Source organism: Callorhinus ursinus, unplaced genomic scaffold (genome assembly GCF_003265705.2).
Source record: "Callorhinus ursinus isolate GAN/ISIS: 27379988/994484 unplaced genomic scaffold, GSC_fseal_2.0 scaffold50, whole genome shotgun sequence".
In the NCBI taxonomy this organism is placed as follows: Eukaryota; Metazoa; Chordata; class Mammalia; order Carnivora; family Otariidae; genus Callorhinus; species Callorhinus ursinus.
Genome location: NW_027397112.1, coordinates 1,780,233 through 1,795,921, shown reverse-complemented (window position 1 = coordinate 1,795,921; position 15,689 = coordinate 1,780,233).

Sequence of the window (15,689 nt, the reverse complement as noted above, 5' to 3'; positions counted from 1 at the left end):
CAAGATGGATAAGGCTGATCCATTCTCCATGCCCACATCCCTGGCTACGCAGACCTTGACACGGATCCTCATGGACCCTTCTTATTTCTTCCCAGATTCTCCCTCCCACTCCATCGCTTAGGGACCTGAGTAGGTGGTTTTGAGTCTTGGGTTACTTTAAAAAGCATGCGGTAGGCCCAATCTTCTTGGGGACAGAGACTTTAAACCAGGTGAGGGACACACACACGCACACACACGCACACACACACACACACGCGCACACACAGCAGCCCAGCCTGCCCTCCAGCCCAGGCTAGGATGGGAAATGGAGGTCTCCTTATCATCCACAGGGCCAGTGGCACTAAGGGCCCCCAGCTCCCAGGGATGGTCGCCTCCTCAGATCCCGAGGATGGAACTAACCGAAGACAGACAGCAAGGCAATGCTGGTCTCAGTGTGGGTGCCAGACAGACTGGCCCAGGACACAGCATTTTCTCCATAACCTCTAGAGTTAAGCATTGCTTTGGAAACCTTGGAAGGGAGGGGAAGTCCTGGGGCATGTGAGGAGGAACCCTCCCCTCCCCTCCACCCCACACAGCCAACTCTTGGGGGCCAGAGCTCAGACTAATGTGCAGCTTGGGCTGTGTCAATACTGGGCTCAAGGCTGCAACTGAAATGGCTCCAATGCTCGTGTGGCAGTTCAGTCCATGGAGTTAGACCACCCTCCCTGACTGCCGCACGATACTCTGTACTTCTTGACATTCTTTTCGTATGCATTGTCTCATCCTCATGCCATGTCTATGATATTATTATCCCTCTCTCCTTTACAGAGGAAGAAATTTGGGATAGTAGTGAGCAGAATGAGGGCACTAACCTTGGACCTTTGACCCCAGATCCTTTGCTCCTCCCTTGAAGAGCGAATTTAATTGTACGTGGAAATGGATAATACTTTACTACGGCAACATGAGGAGGTGAAGACTGATAGGGCACAATGATGAGATTAACAAAGACAAGGTGACAAAAGAGTGGAGGACATTTTTCTTTTAGGAATTTTTTTTAAATGCTTTATTTCAGGGTAGTGGAAATTTAACTTTCATTACTTTACACAGTTAGTCTATGGTTATTGTAAAAACAAAATTAAGCACTGAGAGGAAGAAGGAAAAAATTAACCATTAGCTACAATTCTAGCCACAGGATGTAGGTACATAAATACACACATACATCCATATCCTTGCAGAGCTATTCTTTATGCATTTAATATTACATATAAAGATCATATGTTAATAAGTATTAATTATATATTCACATCTCTGCATACCTTCTATTTTACTTGGAAACCTAGAAAAATCCTGGAACTATCTTTCCATGTCAGTAAATAGGTCTATATGATTTTTTAATGATTTCCTAGTGTTCCATTGTATTGATATTACTGGACACTGAACATTGCTTTCATCTTTTTATAATTGCAAATCGTGCCGTAAGGAAGCTTCTTAGGCACAGATCTTTGTGCAGCGGTCTGATTATTTCCTTAAGATAAATTCCTGGAAATGGAATGACTTGGTCAAAACACACCTTCAAGGTTTTCAATGCATTTTGCCAAAAAGTGTGCCTTTTTGTAATCCCAGCAACAGTATCTAGGGGTCGGAAGGCTTAGTCAGAGAACATGTGAGGAGGAGAGAATAGCTGGAGGGTCAGAGTGCAAGCCTTGTTGGGGGGGACCTTGGCTGACAGTAAGTAAAGACTGGACTTTGATTTCTAGGGATTAGAGAGTTGGGTTCTGAGCAGCGACTGAATTGGCCAGAAGTGGCAAAAACAGAAGGGGGAGAATCGGGAAGACGACGGAGCCCTGGTTGGGTGGCTGGAAAGGGAGCACTGAGATGGGCTCCAACAATCGGGAAGACGACGGAGCCCTGGTTGGGTGGCTGGAAAGGGAGCACTGAGATGGGCTCCAACAGTGGGACAGACAGAGAGAGACAGAGCCAGACAGACAGAGTGGGGAGGCAGCGGGGGGCAGAGGGGAAGAAGAAGGAGAAGAGAAAGAAGGAGGGAAAGGAGAAAGAGGGCGAGTAGGCAGATGAAGCACGTCCTATGTGGGGAGTAATTAAAGACGCTACAAGACTTCTGCGTCTGAGCAACGGGAGAGGAAAGACGCTAACAACGCCCAAAGAAAATGGGGGAAAGGCAGATTTGTTTTGAATGGCTTGACTGTTCCTGTCCATGCAAAGCTGTCTCTTGGAGCTGGCTGCTTGGGACGGTGACGTGGCTTAAAGGCGGGTTCAGAACCTCAGAGCTCAGGGTAAAAGCCGCCGAGCAGACAGCCCTGCTAGGAGCGGAGGGCAGTATGAAGAGAGAACCAAGGACAGATCCGTGGAATATGGCAACTTCAGTTAGTGGGAGGAAATGAAAGCCAGAAAGGATGGCCAAGAAGAGCCCACAGAGAGGCAGAAAGGGGACACGGGACCTCGGGCAATGGGGCCTGAAGAGGAGCGGTTTAGAGGAGGGGTATGCTGTGTGCGATGCAGAAAGGCCACATAGAAAAACATGGAGAAGGAGCCCTTCATTTGACCACACCGGTGAGCTCCTTACGGAATGAGAGAGAAGGCATCAGCCCGCTTGCCACGAGGCTGGGAGGAGCTTGGTCTGAACCTTTGCTAAGGGCAAAGATAGGAGTGAAACAAAACAGAGTTCACTGGGCCATGAACGGCGGCAAGAGAAGCATTCATAGGCTGGGTCCAACCAGGAATGTTTCCACCCATCGGGCTTGGCTTGAATTTTCAAAGCCCGACTGAGGGGATAGGGCTGAGGAGCAGTCTTTGTGAATTATCTAAATGAATGCCTAGCACACAGAGGATGCACAACTCATGCTCTCTTTAAGGTAGTGGTACCATGGTAGCCCAATCGCTTTTTTAAACATAAAATCCAACCCAGAAAAAGAAAGGGAGCATCTTTATTCCCTATGATGAGCAAAATTTCCTCCCTCTTCCTTCAACAAAATAGTGAAGGTCTTTGGGCTGACACGAATGCCACCCCCCCTCCGAAAACAAAACTCTCACTTACAGAAAAATTATTCTCCTGGAGAAGCTGGGCATTCTGTTACAATCCCTGTGCCTTGGTTCTCTCTGGAGACAGTTCCCTCCGTTACGTCCCTCCACCCGCAGTTTCAGAAGGCGGCGGTGGGGTGGGGGGACGCGGGCAGCCCGTCAGCTGAATCCCTCTGCTCTGCTTTGCCTCCCCCAGGACTCAATTGAGAGCACATACCAGGCAGAACAAAACAGTGGCAATTGATGACAAATGGGCTGAGCCGCCCCCACGTCCCCCTCCCCATTCCCTGTTACCATGGAGACACCAGCCAGCCTAAGCCAAGAGATCAGGAAATATCCATAAAGGACAGTCTGGTGGACACAGGTGTTTGGGGAATCAATATGAGCCAACAAGATCCTTTCGTCGGCGGAGGGTTGGAGGGGGAAAGGCAGTGAGACGGGGAACTGAGTAACACAGGTGGGCTTTGTCCTTGGGACTAGGAGGCTCTTGTCTCCTCGCTGGAGTTGTGCCATCCTCATATATGTCAATGCCACCCTCCAAAGCTCTGTTTTTGTTCCGTGTCCATTTCTTCAGTCTTCTACTTCACCGGCAAGTCTGAAAAACCTCCAAGATGGGCAGCTGGATATATGCTCAAGAAGCCTTGAAATCGGGCAGAATGTTGAGAAGACTTGGTCACTGGAACCTTCTTCAGTCACTCTGGAAAGCAGACAGGACCTGAATACCAACAAAGGATTCTCCCCCACTCTCTCCAGTTGGGAGAAACAGTAAACACATCCTCTAAGTGTACAGGCCGAAAGGCATCTTTTTTAAAAGTGTACAGACATCCAAGTTCAAGAGAGAGAAGGAGGAGGCTTAATTTGTATTGTGGTTTACTCTTTGCTATTAGTCTTCTGTCTAACAGGAAGCTAAGAGTCAAACATTAACTGGAGGTGTATCACAGCTCAGTAGGTCTAGTGGATATTATTTCCCCCAAACAACTGTCATCAAACATAAACATGGGAGGAAAGAAACTTCTCAGGTACTTCTACTTTTTTTTTTTTTAATGCAAATAACATGTTCCTACTTAGGTGCTTTGAAATTCAGTCATTTGAATCATTCCAATTCTAGGTAGCTGCCATGATTCTTACAACAAGACACTCTCTGCATTCACCCCAGCAGCTGGAGGACGGGTTCAGCCCATTGCTTCTAGGCTTTGAGGTCATTGCTTTGTCACTGCAGTAGCTGTGAAGCTCAAGATTTTTTGCAGTTGGTTTTGCAGAGCATGAGTTGCCAAAAATCTAGCAAGGTTCATTGCTTGTAGAAGGCACTCAAAACATGCTGTTGATGGAACGCTGGAAAATTCTAAGCCTTGCTATAGTAAAATTATAGCTGAATCCCCAGAAGCTCTTCTTTGCCCCATTGTATAACAGTTATGGGAATGAATGGAGATTGATCCCACTCAGCTGCAGTTTGGACCAATGAGAGATTAGAGTTTGATCCTCCTGCCACAATGATTGGTTCAGGTAAATAAAATCTATGCCGTTCAGCAGGTGGCATTTTCCCGAGTCCTGAGGGAAAGCTTGCTAAGACTTTTGAGAGAATAAGTTCTTAACTTTGTCAGGGAGAGCCACCAAAGCCAATGCCCTCACTCCTGGAGAGCATGGTTTGAAGACGACAATCCTAGAGCTTTGGACATTTGACCACCCTGAAGGAAACTGGCCTGAAGATACAGATGGCACCAATGAAGACAGAGCAGAGTCAAAATGAAACCAGGCCCTTGATGACTTAATCTCTTGGATCAAACCAATCCTGAATTCCACTTTATCCATTCTTCTTCCAGTGGAGTAGGCCGATAAATCCCCTCTGTTGTTTAAGCCAGTTTGAGATAGGCTGTCTTTTTGTTTACTTATTTGTTTTGTTTTCAAAACAAAGAATCCTCATAAATTGTTTAAAATTTTCCAAAAGTAATGAACAGTCCTAACCAACATACTTACCCAAACTGTTATCTGTTTGACAATTTTGCTCTTAATGGCCAACAAAAGTAAGTTTTGGAGATCTGGAGACTGAAATAACAAAATATATCTCCTGTTTGGAGAGGTACAAGCTGGTGAATCCACCCAACTGTTTCGGCAGTTTATATCGTCCAAGATATCGAAGCACAATCAACCCTTGATAGTTCTTGTTAAAAGGTGGGGGGAAAGTCAGGGAAGACAGTGAACATTTTGCGGTGCCCCTTATGTACTGCGAAAAGCAGATCCATTTTTATATGTAGCTAAAGCTAATATTTAAATGAATTTGCATTCTCTGAGCATAAAATGTGGACTGTTGTGAAGAACAGATGTTGCAAGTACTCAAGCATTCCAGAAACCGATAAGGAATTTAAATTAGAAATAGATAATATAAAACATAGACAGTTTCAATGCCAGTTGCTGAGAAAAACTTTTTGGCATTCTACTGGAATTAAACTATCTGGCATAGTTGAAAAGAACATGTTAACTGATCATTGGTCTGCAAGAAGACCCTCTAGTTACTATGACCAGCTACACAAGTGAGAGTACTGAGAAATTAATGCCAAATATTCTTTTTGGAGATTTAGTGATTTACTGGCTGTATTCTGCTAATCTGGGGATGAAGCTGTACTTTGTTCTTTGACTCTCCATAACTGCAGAGTTAAGAAAATAAGAGATGCTCAAGAAATAACAGATAGATGGATGGATAGATGGATGGATGGATATACAGATGACAGGTGGAGCCCTCACTGGACAGAAAACTAATCCATACCATACCATCTAACCTGAAACATTCTTTTCAAAGGCAGGAACTCGTTATTGATTCTGTGACTGCTAGTACAAAGCACATCCTTTAATAGCATTCATCACTCGCCCAGGTCCTGAAATCTTCACCATTTCAGATATCTCAGCAAATCTCAGGGTGCAAGCCTCCCTCTTCTGTCTTGGCCTTATGTGGCCTTACCATCTGACTAACACTTATACCTCTTCCTATTTTTTTTCTTCTCAAATGAGGACTTGTATGTACCTCGGATTCACTGAATTCCAACCAAACTGTCGACTCCTCAAACTCTGTTAATACAAACACCATTTCCTTTGCCAAGGCCCAAACTTAGGAAATCACAATCGTTCCCCACTTCCCATTTGGCCCCCGCGTGCAATTTGCAAGTCCTAAAGAGTCCATCTCCTCCTTGGTTCTCATCTTGCTTCCTCCTTTCCTTTTCTGCCACCACCTCCGACTGTAGGTTCTCTTTAACTTATCACTTGAAGAATCTAATTGCATCGTATTTGATCTCCTTATATCAAGTCTGACCCATCACAAGAAAATATGATGTTGTTCCAAAGAACCTCCTTTTTGCCCCAAATTGAAGTCTTACACAGGATGGAAAAAAGCAAGGCTTCTTTGGAGAGAGCTGGGATAGGGGTGGAGGAGCAGGTGATGCATTGCTCCCTCCCATGACAGACCCTGTGGCAGCTCTGCAGCTCCTTACAGCTGGAGCCCTCCTCTGCTGCTGCCCCTGGTACTTTCCAGGGGAAGGCTGCTCTGAGCAGATGCGGAGAGCACAGGACTCGGAGATGCCAGAGAGTGTGGTCTCCCTCCATCCTCAGTGACCTATGATCCCTTCTAGAGCCCTGAAGCCATGGGAAGTATTCCCTTTTCCCCATCTCTGGATCTCAGAGTGTCAACTAGATATACCCCACTTCTGACTTTCAGCTTTTGCTTGCAGCTGCTTTTTTCTATAGGAATCAGGCTTGTGTGTGGGACCAGGCTAGGGAATGGTCATCATTCTGGTGGCAACTTAGGCTTGTCTCCTCATCTGTCTCCCAGGGACCAAAGCAATCCAATTCTACCCTTCCAGATAGACAGGTAGACAGAAAGGGATACACACACACACACACACACACACACACACACCTGGGAGTTTCACTGACCCACTAATTGATCAGATATGACCAGTACTAGACTACTGCTTTAGTCCACGTCTATAAGCAAGCCAGTGGAGACTTAGGGGTCATCCTCAACATTTCCCTTCTCCCTTCCAGTATCTAGTTAACTAGTTCTGCTGATTCTACCTCCTAAATATGTCTCGTTTCTGTCACCTTCTGGCCACCCCCAGTTTTCATCACCCTACTTTAGGCTCTCTCAGCTAATGCTTGGACTATTGCAATAGCCTTCTGTGTAGGTCTCTCCACCTCTAAAATCGCCCCCTCCTTTCCATTTGCTCTTCACGTTATTGTTGGAAAATCTATACATGGCCATTTTTTATTCCCCAGCTTAAATTTTTCAATGGTTCCCTTTGGTCTGGAGATAGAGAGCTAACTCCATTCCTAACTCAGCCCTACTTCTGTAGCGGTTTCCTGTACAACTGTCTCCCCAGTAACTCTTGTGAGAATTGGTTAAACCCTCCTATCCACATTTGAGGCGGTTCGGAGGAAATGGCCATGTCAGAACATGAGCCTGTCCCATGGCCAGAATTGCTCAGGCCTGAATGGGTATTTGATCATTGTTGGGTCAATGAGTTCCCTCGCGAGGAATTCTGTGCAATGTTAAACTGGGGATTGCTTCCCACCTATGGTGTCCACTGTGTTTCATACTAACCTGCGGTGAGACAGAATGGTGGAGCCAGCAAACACAGGAAGTGAGAAGTCACACTAAGAGAGGGGGCACTGATCACACTCCCCCAAATCTCTGGCAGGTGCATCGCTGTATGACTCTTCCTTGGATCCCATGAGCGACTGTAGTATTCTTCAATTCTCTTTTGACGTATGCTAATTGGAGTTGGGTTTCCAGATTTGCAACCCGGGGTCCTCGCTCTGCAACACCCTCCTTACATCTCAGCCCCTTGAGACCGGGTCTGTGTCTCCGTCATCGCTGCTGCCCTCAGTTCCCATTCAGCACTGGCACTCAAGGTCTTGGAATGAAGAACTGATCTGGTGCCAAATATAAGTTTCCAGCCATCTCCTTTCGGCTGCCTTGCTGGCTCATCACCAAAGAGAAACTTAAAAATGATTTAATTTAAGAGACGTCCGCAGCATTCACCCCTTCCATGCTTGCTGGGGGAACAGCCACCTTCTCTCCGGAGAAAGTTTCCGGTATCACGGCAACAGCGGAGGACATCTAGTAAACGCCTCCCACCGACGTGCACGTGCATGATCTCATGCGATGCTCCCTCCAATCCAGCGGGGCTGTGCTGTCCTCACGACCACCTCCACGTTCACGGATGGACATAGGGAGGCCCGGAGGAGGAGGCTGACGCGATGTCCCCAGCCCTGCCACGCCGCGGGGCCCACCTGGCTCCACACCCACTGCTCTTCCAACTTTGCTTCCTGGCCTTCTTGTCAGATCTCCTGAGCTGATGGGCTTTGTTTGTAGATCAGAAGACGCCCCAGAGCTTGAGCATGCATGTCAGCTCCCTGTTCTTTGCTTGCAGTCCCTTTTGCCAGGGTGCAGAGAAACCCACCCACGCACCTGGGGAGAGGTGAATGGTCACACTCTGCGCCAGAGTCAAAGCAGGCAGCCGGTCCAGCTAGCAGAGTGGGCCTGCACCGGGGAGGGGGCGGGTACTGGGTTTGCCAAGAGCATCCCCGCGGTGGGACACCACGCGCCCCTCCCCGCCATCAGCATCTCCCACCCCCCTCCCTCCACAGCAAGGTGACTCTAAGAGCTGACCCGAGGCAGAAGGAGTAGGCAAGAGAGGGGACCCCGAGGTGGCTAACAAAGAGTTAAGGCTGCAGCTGCCTGTGCATGCAGTGTGGAGTTATGTTCGCACTGTTCCCACTGGAGACCAAGTCAGCTGTCATCAGAGAACAAAGAATCCCCCAGAGCCGCTCAAGTTATGTCACACCCGGGAAGCCCTGAGCGTTCCCTGATTAGGATTTCTAAATCAGCCCCATCGAGGCCTGCAGCACAAAGCTGAGGAACAATGCGCCGGCCACATTCACACAGTCCCAGGCTGGCCTGGCTGCCCGCCTCCCGCCACCGCCCCTGCCACGGGGCCTCAGAGGCCACTTCACCTCCATTGGGAAAATCCAGTCTCGACGAAAGCCCCCAGCCGGCTGTGTCCAGAGAGCTTTGGCCGCAGGGTAGGGGCATTTGCTGCTCGGGGTCCCCGCTTGCCATCAGAGTAAGGGCCCGGAAGCTGTTGCTCAGGTGTGTGTTTGGGGGCAATAAAGAGGGATCCAGCGCAAGGATTGGGGGCGGGGGGCGGTCCTGCAGGCACAACAGAGGCTCAGTTTGGGAGCGCAGATTTGGCTGTTCCTATTTCATTCCACGCAAGTCTAGTTGATCAGAGCTTAGTGCTGGAATCCTGGGGAACTCCCCGCTGAAGGCGCAGCCCCAAGCCTTAGAACCCTGCTCAGATACCACCTGAAGTTGCTAAAAGGCTAGGAGTCCTATGGCATGCGCAAGACCCCTGGCCAGGAAGATTTCTTATTATCGGCAGAGACCGTGGCAAGACGAGGCACTCTGTTTCCAAAACACCTTCACTTCAGAGTTTTGACTTAACCCCCATGTCAGGATATTCATAAAATCATGCCAGTCCTGAGGGCTACTGAAACTTCCTTTGTTCAAGGTAAATGCTTGAAAAACACCAAACTGTTACAACCTTGCATTTGCAAATATTTTAAAATTCTGGGATCCTCCAAAAAAGGGCAGACTGGATCTCTCAAATTCTGAGGGTTCTTGCTTTTCATTCAGGCATTTTTCCTTTTTTTTCTACCAAGAGTCAAAGTCTTTACCTGGGACTGTCTTTTCAGTTCCCTGTGTCACAGGGTCCTTAATAAGGGCGTTTGGGGGGAGCTTGAGCTCAGGGGGGAAACTGTAGCTGCTGCTGGGGAGTTCCGGCTGTCCTCTCCTCCGCCCGTGTCTGCGTCAGCCTCGTCATCTGGGGTTAGTTCAGTGAGAGTCGTGGGCATTTTTGAAGCCCACTGGGAGGCAGGCCTGGGGCAGCTGGGGTCTGCCCCGTGTTCTCCAACACGCCTTCCACCGGCCGGAGTCACAAGGAGATACACTAGCATCTTCAGGACCCTGCTCCACTTTCCTGAAGGAGATGGTGGAGGAAGGCATGGCCGGACTCCCGGACCACCTCTTACAGCTCCAGCCCTGAGATCTGAAAGCCAGGGTGAAAAAGATCACAGTGCTTTGCAGCAAAGTGATTCAAATGCTTACTGGTTATCAACCGCAGGGGCTCCTCAAGGAAGCGGAGTGCATTCGGCAGGTGAGCGCACCAAATGCATCGTAGCGCCAAGATTTTCACAAAGGCATATGCCTAAGATGGGACAATCCACCACAGAGACCCATCTCAGCAAACACCCTGCTATGAGTAACACCTGCCAACATGGGACCCTTCTTATGTGTTAAGCATTGCTTGCAATTTATGCCATAGCATTTAGTCCACAGAGCCCTGTTACAGAGAGGAAAAATAAATAGCACATGGAGCAAAATAGTGACAGAGCCAAGATTTGAGCCCCAGTCTGTCTGTCTGTTCCCCAAGGCCAAATCACCAAGTTTCCTGGACTCCTGCCCTTTGATGGCATTCCCAATCTAAATTTAAAAGTCTCCGGTGTGCCACACTTCCCCTTTCTCCTTCTGTCCTCGTGGTGCTTGTGAAGGATGGAACAAGATGGAACTGTCACCAGCAGAGGACAGACTTCCTGGGTTGGGCTACAGGGCAAGGGTGCCTCAGCCAGCCCCCAGTTGCAGAGGTAGCTTTGTTGACTGCAGGCTGAGCGCCTTAGGCCTATCACCTCCCCTCCCCGAGCCTCAGTTTCTGAAAGTATGGAGGTGGCACCAATCTCACTGATATTGGGGGATCCGAGGGAGAAACCTGCACAGAGATGCCTGATCTGTCGTCTGTGTCCCGTGGGGTGCCCTCTTCCCTCCACGAGCATCCAGGTAGCTACTGACCCTGGCCTCTCATCACTCTGCTCCAGGAGAACAACCTCCCAGAAATGGTTCCACTTTCTTGGCTCTTTTGGGGACTTTCTTTTATTCCCCCTTAACACCTTCTCGAACCCTGGCAGGACTGACTGACAAGAAACGTTGCCTAAAGACGAGCCCCTCCCCTGCCCCCCCAAAAAGAGAAAAGGGAAAAGAAAGTGAGAAAAGAAATGAATTATGATGTTGTTATGGATTGATGTAATGGATTCACGGTCACTGTTGGAAATCAATAAGTAAATTGGGCGGGGGAGGGGGGAGATGAACCTTCTGTCCCCTGAACATTAGGGTCACACCGTTTTGTTTCTTTCCTAATCTGGAGTATAAGTCGGATGTTAGCAGAAATACCTGCAAGCTCGGCACCACTGTTTATGGATTTGAGAAAGGGCAGAGGCAGATAAATGAGAGAGGGGGCATGTTAGATGCAGGTTAACCTAACTCTAATGATCAAGACAGTGACTGCAAGATGCAGTTGGCAACCTTCACACTTTTCTCCAAAGTCCTTTCTTTAAAAAAAAATATATATATATTTTGTTTATTTGAGAGAGAGAGCACAAGCAGAGGGGAGGGGCAGAGGGAGAAGCAGACTCCCCGCTGAGCAGGGAGCCCGATGCAGGACTCGATCCCAGGACCCAGAGATCATGACCTGAGCCGAAGTCACACTTAACCAACTGAGCTGCCCAGGTGCCCTCCAAAGCCCTTTCAAGATGTTCAGTGTGTGACATCCTACACAGGTTTGTCAGGCGGGGGTCCAGGGACCATGACCCAGGAGGGAAGCACTGCATTCTGAAGATGCTGGTATCCTCAGCTCGGTTTAGGTGTCCTGGTTCTGGTGATGCTTAATATGTCTGGTGGGTTGAATGAGTGAATGATCAATGAATGAATGACAAGCACATCCCAACTCAAGATTTTCTCTACCCCCAACTCACTGTTGCCCAATGACATCAAAATATTATCAAATCCCTTCTCCTAGATTTCATTTTAAAATGTCAGCTCAGCTCTTGAAACTAGAGAAACTTTCAAACTGGTGTTGGTGGATGCCAAGGAGAGACATTGACAATTCCTTACACACCTCAGCGACTGGCAGGAGAGCAGAGGTGTGGCCCGCCTGGCCAGGCGCTGGGGATGGAGGATGGAGGATGAGCCTGGAAAGAAGAACAAGTAGCAGATCTGAGTAAGACTGGATTGTTGAAGACCCACCAGCGGCCACTTCATGGTGTTAACGGAGGTCGTAGAGTTTAAGAATTCACAGGACAAGACAGTATGCGGTGTCGTTCAAAGAGCCGGGCCTTTACCCTCGGACAACAGAGAATCTGAATTCAAACTCGGCCACTTACTGGATTGGAAAGCTCAATTTCTTCAACTATAAAGTGTGGAAACAAGTACCTACTCTTGGGCACCTGGGTGGCTCAGTTGGTTAAGCGTCTGCCTTTGGCTCAGGTCATGATACCGGGGTCCTGGGATTGAGCCCCACATCGGGCTCCCTGCTCAGCGAGGAGTCTGCTTCTCCCTCTGCCCCCTCCTTCCCACCCTGCTCATGCGTGCTCTCTCTCTCAAAAATAAAATCTTAAAAAAAACACAAAAACAAAAAAAACAAGTACCTACTCTTTTCACAAAGCTGTCGTGTGAAGGAGATGAAATCGAACACACGTATGGAGCCTGGCACGAGGAAAGGCTCAATAAACGGTCATATTTTGGGGGGGGGGGGCCGGCTAAGGAACAGGTTGAAGGAAGCAGCAGGCCAGCAGACCCATGCCAGGGTGCAGGGGGTAAGACCCATGGCAGTAACCACTGTGTCACAGATAAGAACACGTGGCTGAAAAGTGTGTCTTAATTATGACATTAGAGCCAATAAGGGAAAGAAAGGGAACATCTATTAATTCAGAGGAAATAGGAAATGGACAAATACCCAGGAAGGATTACCAGTGGGGCATGGGCTTAGCCCCTGGGAAAGGCGTCTCTCAAGGCCACCACGGCCCTGGGGGCTGTGGCAGTCCAGGTACAAATTGTGAAATACACCATGTTTGTCCTTGTTGTTACTGTCTTCCTGGTCGCACTAGTTCTCGCCCCGCATTTCCTAGAAGCCACTGATTTCACACTATCTCCCTCTTCCTGATAGAAAGCTTGCCCTCCAAACATTTCATTCATGCATCGATGCCAACGCACGGATGACGGGTGACAATTTAAAATATAAACCCACCCCACTGTTATTTATATTTGAAAGCTAATTAAATAAGAAAGTTGACTTAGCAAATGTTTTTGGAACGCCGGTTTGCTCCGAGCACTCGGACAGGCACTGAGCATACAAAGTAGAGAGAAATGCCTAGTTCCTGCCTCAATGCCATGGTGGCTAACTGGTCCACCTCACAGAGTCCTGACATTTGAACCCCACAGAGGCACCCACTCCTCCCAAGAGTAAAAAACACCCTGTCCGCAGTCCCCTTCGGTGGGCTTCTCCAGCACACACCACCCTGAGGGAGCATGGCACCAGTTCTTTCTGCCTGCCCACGAGTTCAGCCCACCTCGTCCCACTGCAGAGGGGAAGCTATGGTGGGGAAGAAGCCCAAGGGGCAGAAGGCTGATGGATTAGGAAGCCAGAGACTGGAGGTCCAGCTCTTCTTGCTCTTACTTGCTTGTTCTGTGACCTTGGGCAAGTCATCTTTCCTCTCTCTGCCTCAATTTCTCTTTATAAAAGCAAAGAGATCCCTTCTAGTGAGAACATTCCAGCAATTAAATGACATGGCAAATCGAACTGGCTCAGAGAACTACTTTGCTTTTGTACAAAATTATATATTAATTTAATTAATATTAAATATTACTATAATAAATTATAGTGACATATTTTATGTTAATAAATATATATTAACATAACAAAATAATTTAGATGATTTAACCCAGGAGATGAAAGCTCTATACACTGAAAATTACAACACACTGATAAGAAAAGTTGAAGACAACACAAATAAGGGGCACCTGGGTGGCTCGGTAGGTGACGCATCTGCCTTCGGCTCAGGTCATGAGCCCACAGTCCTGAGATCAAGCCCCGCATTGGGCTCCCTGCTCAGCAAGGAGTCTGCTTCTCCCTCTCCCTCTGCCCTTCTACCCGCTCATGCTCTCTCTTTCTTTCTCTCTCTGAAATAAATCAATAAAATCTTTAAAAAATAAAATAAAATTATATGTACACATATATACACAACACGCATGTGCATGTATGCATATATGATCTGTGTATTTGCCACCCTATTTAATTATGTACATATATTATGTGTATATGTATATCATATATGTTCACAAACATGTGGATGCATACATACACTTAAAAATAGTGTTAAGAATCAATGTTCTAAATCAGAGTATCTTTTCCATAAAAAAAGGACCCACACATTTCAGTTAGAGCCAGGAACACATTTGCGGCTCTTTGGACGGTGTCATTATTTTAGAGCTGGGCCCCCAGAGAGCATGGGGACCTGAAATAATTTCCCTGGCTCCAACCTAAACAGGGCTCAGTGAAGACTCTTCCAGACTTACTACCCCCCATGTGCACTTCTTACCCCTTGTGTGTACTTGAGCAGTGCTTTTTGTTTCTGGCCTGAAAGGAAATGGAACATTTACATAAAAATGTAAAATTAGTGAGTGAATCATGAAGCTTCAGGGCAAACCAGGTCAAGGGCAAATAAAATCCTCTAAAGGCAGTACAAAGTATGTTACTAGTTCTAAATAAAAAATTACGCATGCAAATTGTGAGCATTTCAATAAGTTACCTTTATGTCATCATCCCAATGCTCGCTCAGTACTTCCGTATCATCTTAAGTCTTTTTTCATGCTACCATTTTGCCTATTTTAGATTTATAGCCTCTGGAGATGAGGGACAATTTCTGTGTGTTTCCCAGGGTGCAACATGTAGCACAATGACACATTTGCCACTTGGGAGTGCTTTTTTTTCTTTAAAGCATCATATTTCAAATTAGATAGGATTTTATCAATTAAAAAAACGGACTCATCTTGCAAGCTTTGCCAACCTGCTTTGGACTCTTTAAACACTAAGCATGTTTCAGTTATAATCGCCCAAACTGGAACCTACCCAAATGTCCATCCACAGCAGAATGGAAAAATAAATTGTGGTATTGTCACACAATGGAATATTTTACCACAACGAGAATAAACAGTCTCTGACTTTATGCAACAATCAGACTGGATGACAAGAAGCCTGACACAAAACCACATGTATTGTGTGATTTCATTTACATAGTTTGGAAAATAAGCAATACAAATTGATAGTGTTAAAAGTCAAGATAGGGGCTTCCCTCCACGGGAAGGCAGGGAGCAGTCACTGGAAGGAAGCATGAAGGGGTTTCTACAGTTCTGTTTCCTAATCCAAGTGCTGGCTACAAAGCTGTGTTCAGTTGATGAAATTCATCAAGCTGCTCACCTTTGTAATTTGAACACTTTTCAATAGGTATATTTTGATACTTCAGTAAAAAAGCAAAGAACTGTGTGTTTAACTGCGGCAAACACAAAATAATACCTAGGAAAATATATAGATTTTACAAAGCGACTTTGAGGTTTATGGTATTTGTACTCCGTACAATCGTTCTGAGCCATTGAGACAAAGAATGTTATAGGAAACTGCTCCATTAGAATGCTTGCTTTTGAAAACTGTGGTTTTTGACTCTGGGTTATAAATTCTGTCCCTAGGAGGTTGTCCCTGACCCACGCACCTTACTGAGAAGTAACTCATTATGACATC